Raw genomic sequence first — 7307 nt, forward strand, 5'->3', positions numbered from 1 at the left:
GGACAAGATCCACGAGTAGGTGGTTACACGGTACATTTTTTCGGACAATTTTTCGTACATTTTTAAATGCGCAACAAATTATTTCAACTACAAATATAAACCAATGGGGAACATGCAGCCTTTTTTAAAAGTACTAGAATAATAAGATACTTACCTCAAATGTACTTGCCGAAAATTTCGCGGATGAATAATGTTTTATAGCTGAGATATGAGTCTTTAACAATAATCTTCATCGACTGTTTGGAAACACGTGACGGAGCGTGCGCGCGTTACATCACGGCCTGGAATCCACTGATGACAGACTGAGGAAGTGGATAGAAAAACTGTCTATGTTGGGACTCAAACGCAAATTTGGCGAATATAATTGCTGCTTTAACGTCAAACTTCGGATTGTGAATATATTGGGTTGCCAAGGCGTTGTTGAAATAAATAAAGGCGATTGTTTGTCCATAATAAAAGCACATTTTCAAAATTTCTCGTGCCCTTAAGCCTTGTGATATAATAAACAGGACATAATAAAGGCAGTTGAATTTTAGACTTGAAAGCGAGTGTGTCGTGATTTCTCTCCATCCTTCTCCTGTGAATCGGCGCACGCTACAGGAATATACGAGAAATATGAGGCTTTTGGCAAGGTAAATTCAATATTTATTACTGCGATGCCCATAACGTTCGCTGCATGCCAACGCAACACCTAAAATTTCGACTCTTTTGCTGTCGGCCTCGATTCAAAAACAGGAACTTGAGTAAATGCAGCGTAAATAGCACTTGAAACTTATTTCTTTGCCTATCATGCTTTTTTATGACCTTTTAACGATCATTTGGATCTCAATCTTGGACAATTCTCGCGGTTCATACATTCAGCGCCTTTCCATCTGATCCTTCCTTTTACCCATCCCCTTTTCTTGTGTTCCATTCTTTCGCTACCCATATCCAATCAGTGAGATATCCAAGTCAAGCAAGATCATATCAAATCGAAATAACTGTTGGGGCCGTACGTAAACAAAGAAGTCGCCTATACAAGCCAGATGAAATGAATGTGTCGTTTTCGTAGTCTGCCACCAGGTGACTCTGAGGTCTAATTGTATGATTGTCTGAACGAAATTAGAGCAGGCGTTCAGAAATTCATACATTCTTACATTTTCGCGTTCATTCTGAGATTCAGACATTCTCACATTTTCTTGTACATTCTCATGTACCGTGTAACCAGGCCTTTAGACAAGTTTTGATGCTTTTAAAGGACGTTTTTCCGGGTATGGAACTTATATATTAACATGGTAAATCATATCTGAAAGGACTAGTATTAATCTCATGCCCACAAAGTAGCAATGCTTCTATTTTCTCGAGGCCAATCTCCAATCAGAACTCAGTCTTGTCGACTCCTAGTGGCCAAAACTAGAAGCTCTTTGCAAAACATTTCACCTCGGAATTTTAATATCATATATAAAAACTTTACAAGCATAGCAACCCATGAAATAGCTCAAATAATTAATGTGTACTTTGAGAGAATATAAATTCACAAACATCAACTGTCTAAAGTGGGTAATTCGGAAATAACATTTCGGATATTTAATGAATAAAAACGTCGTGTTTCTCCTCGATAGCGTCTATATTTTGTTTATTTTACAATTATTAAACTATTTTTCATGATTTGAGCGCTTAAGTTTCGGGTGAAAGTCCCAATTGATGACACAATCTCTGTTTATTCGATGAACATATTCCAGCCAAAACGAGCCGCTACGTTATCTTGGCTCACCTATGAGATCACCATATTGCCTATCTCTCATCATTCAAGGAACTCACCCGAATGAAATTTCGAGCAATTCGAGAATATCTTTGCAGCCCCTCGAAATAGTTATTAAATTTACAATTATTATGCCACCTCCCATTCTGTAGCTCATTGGCAATTAACCTGCGTCTTGAGATGCTCTTTTGTCATTTTGTGTTATGTGGCGTTCTCTAGTGGGGTATTAGAACACTATAACGGCCAATATTGGTGTAAATATTGGTACGTGTCATACGATGCGCAAAGCCCAATATTTTTACCAATATTGGGCCAATTTATTGGCCAATATATTGGCCAATAAATTGGCAAGTGTCATACGGGCTTTACTATGGAATAATTTGAGCTTTAGGAAAGTAAAATATAAGCTGAGAAACAAGATCGAAGGTATCCCGCACATAATTTCCAAGTAAACGTCCATTAAGGTAGTGCAATGAACAGAATCGAGCACGAATCTGGTCAATTTTAAGGGCTGACTAATCAGAAATATTATCACTCCCCGAAATAAGACAAGAACAACTACGGAAACCACAACCTAACATGCAGTACATGTGCTTTTCATGAGAGTTGCAGCATGGATAACAGCTGCATCAAATGGAATCACAGACATAGGTGTTAAAAACGAAAACAATTCACATTTTTCAAACTTATATAATGTACACACATGTCAAATGTTACATTTTCAGAATGATATAAGAACGCCATTGAAACTATAAGATATTATATTAGTTAATACATACTTAATATTATTTATACAATCAATGCAAAGTAAGCAACTTAAAAATAAATCTTAAGTACAAATGATGGAACAATTCTATTGAAAAAGTTTCAAATTAGTGAGAGAACCATGAATAGGAGATGTGAGCCGCCACGCATATTCCATTAATTGTTGCTGGAATAGCTGAACCTGTAATTGAAAATGTGTACTAATTGGGAAATTGCATACTTTTTATAAACAGTATGCTGATATACTACAGTAAACACTTAGTACCGCAATATACTTTTTTCCGCTTAAAATTCAGTTTATACCCTAGAAAATGACTCCCAAAAGTCGCCCGAGTTTCGCGGGCTAAAAAATACCGCCCCCACTAATCTGTGGCTGTGACGTCATAGTTCAGTACGAGTCCAAGATCCAAGCCCAGTACCATGATACTAATATATCATGATATATTAGTACCATGCCCAGTACCTGCAGGTTTGGAAGAGCCACGTTGCGTTTAAAGGAGAACGTGGGTGAAATAAGGAAAAATTACAAGTGGTGCATTGTTCCTCTGTGCAATAACACCCCAGAAAAAATTTTCATCTGCATTCCCACGGAGAAAATTAGAAGAAAAGCGTCGATGCAAGCCGTCCGTCGGGATGAGCGTTACGGAAAAATAAGAGTATAATAAACGGAATGATAAGCCCGTGTGCTATGTGAGCGAAGATAACTTTAATATAAATAATATTTCCATATTTCATTGACTGAATAACTTGAAACTGAGATTTTTCGATAATTCGGCCGCCGTAGAATAAAAACTCAACTTCCGAACAAAAATCGAGATATGTGTTTCTCGATGGTTACGATGGACTCAAATTATTAAGGCACTTGTCCAATTTCAGTTACGGAAGGACATAGAAAATTCATTGATGTTTAAAATCAAGGGAGGAAATATGAAAATATAGAGCAACGTTGATCCTCATGCATTCGAGTGCCAGCTATGAAGACAGCGTTTTCTTCTACTGTCGGCGTCAAAATGATGTGCCGCTGTACTTTGCAAATTTATATCCTGGCTTCACTACATGCTATAAAAATGAACTATACGTCATTTTAAAGGAAATTTTATCCTAAATTCTGATTTATTTTATTTCAAAAAAAATTGAAAAATGTAGATACGGTCAGTGCAATAAATGACTCCGCGCACCGAAAAATTAGCCGTTTTGTCAACTTCATGAACTTTGCAACTCAACCTAAGGAAAACTACTACGTCTACAGCATTCATCTTCCACATTAATTTACACTCATCAGTGCGGATTAATAAAATGGCTTTTGGGTATTTTTAGAACTTATATTTTGTTATAAATTAATGAAAATATTTAAACATTATCTTGTCCCATAGTTTACCCCGAAAGATAAAGGAAGTTGTAGACGGAAAAAGAATGGAATCCAGAGGTGGTCACAAAAAATGAATCGCAGCATTCTTTGATTTTATTCTGCGCCGTTGCTTGCTTTTCAGAAAAAGTTGAGTCACAAGAGGAATGCTCCGCGGCCCTTGATTTGGAAACTCTGGAGATAGAGGAAGACGTGTGGATCAGCAATTTCCATTTAGTTGGTTGTCAGGATAAACCAAGGATCCATTTAAAGGTTGTCAGGCCATCGTATAAAGATAAGACTGATGTGCACCACAGGGGAAATGGTGTGTTTGAGGGAAAGTAAAACCCAAAGTTGCCCAAAGAATGTGCAGTTCTATGTTGCTCTTTCCCCAGTTAAAACCAAATAGATGTTGGATTGGGATGATATTTTCACCACGGGTTCCAGTGATAGTGAGAGTGCAGGTGATCACGGTCATCGTCGAAAGTCATCCCTCTAGGATTTCCGATAGGGAATTTTTAAGTGACAACCGATCGCAATGACGATGAGCTCGCCTTTAGAGAAGGTTTCAGATATATCGTGAGAAAAGCTCCCAAAATGTATTAAAGACTGTTTGGAAAACATGCACATTTTAATGCTAATTTAGGAAGTATTTCATTTCAAATGTAACTTCTTAACACCTGAAGACGTTGTGTTTATTATATTGATCGAAGTGCGATTGACCGATTCTTTGTGCAGAATAGGAAGTGGCTTCGGGGTTTTTAGTCACAAGATGGTAGATTGTGTTGGAAGTTCGTCTATATTATCGCTACTTAATTGAAACATTGATAGTCTGGCTTCCTCAGAGCTTCCTGTCGCCCTCCAGGCAAGGTATTTTTAAGTTGAAAGTATCATCGACAGCTTCGAGGTGGAAATAAGTTCACCATAAGCATAGGCGGATCCAGGGGGGGGGGGGGGGGGGGGGCACGGGGGCACGTGCCCCCCCCAGACCCTCAAAAATATGCAAGATTTTTAATACGGTCCCATTATCATTGCATTCGTTTTGTATTGCGAGGTATCCTTGTGCCCCACCCAGAACAAAATCCTGGATACGGCCTTGACCATAAGACTCTACCGGACTGCCAAAAGAATACACATTTCACATGAGTATACGCTTTCGCCAATATTATACGCAAGTCTCACTTTGTTATGAACTATAAAACATTACAGATGCACATCAGCTACCTTTCCATTTCTCGGCATCGACTTTCCGAGCCGACGAAGTCTACAGTTTCACTAAAATACCCTGTTATCATGATGGAATCAGTAACAGGAAGCTTGCTAGGATCAGCGTAAGAATAACCATATGCCTTCATCTTTACGCAATCTATCGCTTTCGATGGAGGAGAAATAGATCAAATAATAGCCCTGAAGTCACAATGAACAACTCCGATACGTCTGCACTTCAATAAATGAATCATAACCACGCCGTCGCATGTATTCAATTATGCAACCTATACTATGGCCGTGCCGCCGTGCCTCGTACTGAACTATGACGTCACTTTTCTACCAGCCAATCATCGGGCGTTTTCGCTTCTCACTTGAATTTGAAAATTTTCGTGAACTTTGATGCATTAAATATCGCAAACCACGTCATAAAATAATAAAAAAACTTTCACCGAGGTATGCAAACATATATTTTTATATAATTTTGGGGCTATTGATTATATCTGAAATATATGCAAGTTCCCTATAATTTCAATGAATATCATCAGAGTGATATATGCATTAAACGGTCAGTATCATCAATCATCATACATTCTAAAACCTTTGGATCTTTATCAAACATGCTATCACTCAAGTTTCTAATTCATCTTTCAAGGTTTGTACTACAAGAAGACAATGATTGAGCACTTTCAATTTGCAGTATTAGCAATTTACACTAATAACAGCAAATGAAACTATAAAACATAATAATATGACAACACACAACAACCATTACACAACAACCATTTTTCCTCGACAAAAAGATTTCGATATTCACCAAAATATGTGCATTTATAATTAAATTTAATAACTACAATCATAAAAAACTAATACATTTCTCAATCATGACCATTGTATTTTTTATGACTACTGAAAATAATAAGGTATAAAACCTGGCAACTTACCAAATAGCAAAATAGGTAGACGAATTTCACATTCAATAGACACTTCCAATCATATCCACAACTAATGCTTTTCACCATGAAGACATAAAAACTGAATGAATCCAAATAAAACCATAACGGAATTTTAACTAGATATCCTTCAATCACTAACAAAACATAATAATTCTCTAGGTGGGCCGAAACAATTGACATTTATGGAAAGAAACAAAATTATATACAGGATTCAGAATGGCATTGAATTAATGGAAAAGCCAAACTTACCGGCGGACAGAAGAATGACATTAGGTACTACATTGATAACAATCTTTGTGGACTACTGATTTACATATTCATATATACGTATTCCTCACGGACACATTCAAATAGGTATAATACGAATCAGGATGAAGTGATAACTATTTCTGTAAAAGAAAGGAATTGTTATAAAGGTTCCTCAGAAGGGCAGTGAATTTATCTTTAACAAAACAATACTTACCTGTCTAAAGAAATATTCTCAATTATTATGAAGTTACTTCAACCTCATATTCTAGTTACCCAAAGATTTCAAGTCAAAGTACATTGTAGCCGCAAATTGCTTCCACGGCTGAGCCACGATGCAAGGAACCCTAGGAACTCTGAGGAAGCGAACGGCAATGTGGAACTTCGTGACGTCACGCGCTTCCTCCCCCACTTTCAGCTGAGACCACCTCCTATTATACGCACCTTGGCCATAGCCTACTTTAAGACTAACAAAGTATAACTTAAATAATAAGTATTTAAAGGCGGTCATGGATTTTTGGAAGGATACCAGAAAAATAAAATTAGGCTAAATACACGGAAAACGACCACAGCATGCGCGATACATGGGACGAAAGGAAGCAATCAAGGGTGAGACAAACCATAGCCGCCATAGCTACCTAGAGAGGGGCTATGGACAAACGGTAATGGTCAAGTAATGGGTAGGAGCATGGCCTCCTTTAATGCTATTAAAGGTGGCCAGAATAGGAGTGTACGAATGAATGGATGGCGAGAGATATCCGCCCCGTCCGAGTGGGAATTTTAGCGGCGGTGGCGCCTCAATGCGGATTTTTTGGTATAGTTGCCTTATCAAAGGTTCAGTCGGTTCAGTCTTAAAAAAAATTTTTAAAAACATTTCGACCTCCAACTCCTTGCTTCCGTCAATTTTTGCACCACCATGCCATCTATGGTGTTAATTTAAAACAAATGAAATGAATTCCGTGCAGTGAGGGACAAAATGGCACAATATTGATGGTTTTCTATTTTGTATTGCGTATTTGGCGGAATCCTGAGATAAAAATCTGCTGCA

This window comes from Ischnura elegans, chromosome 8, assembly GCF_921293095.1.
Source record: "Ischnura elegans chromosome 8, ioIscEleg1.1, whole genome shotgun sequence".
NCBI lineage: Eukaryota > Metazoa > Arthropoda > Insecta > Odonata > Coenagrionidae > Ischnura > Ischnura elegans.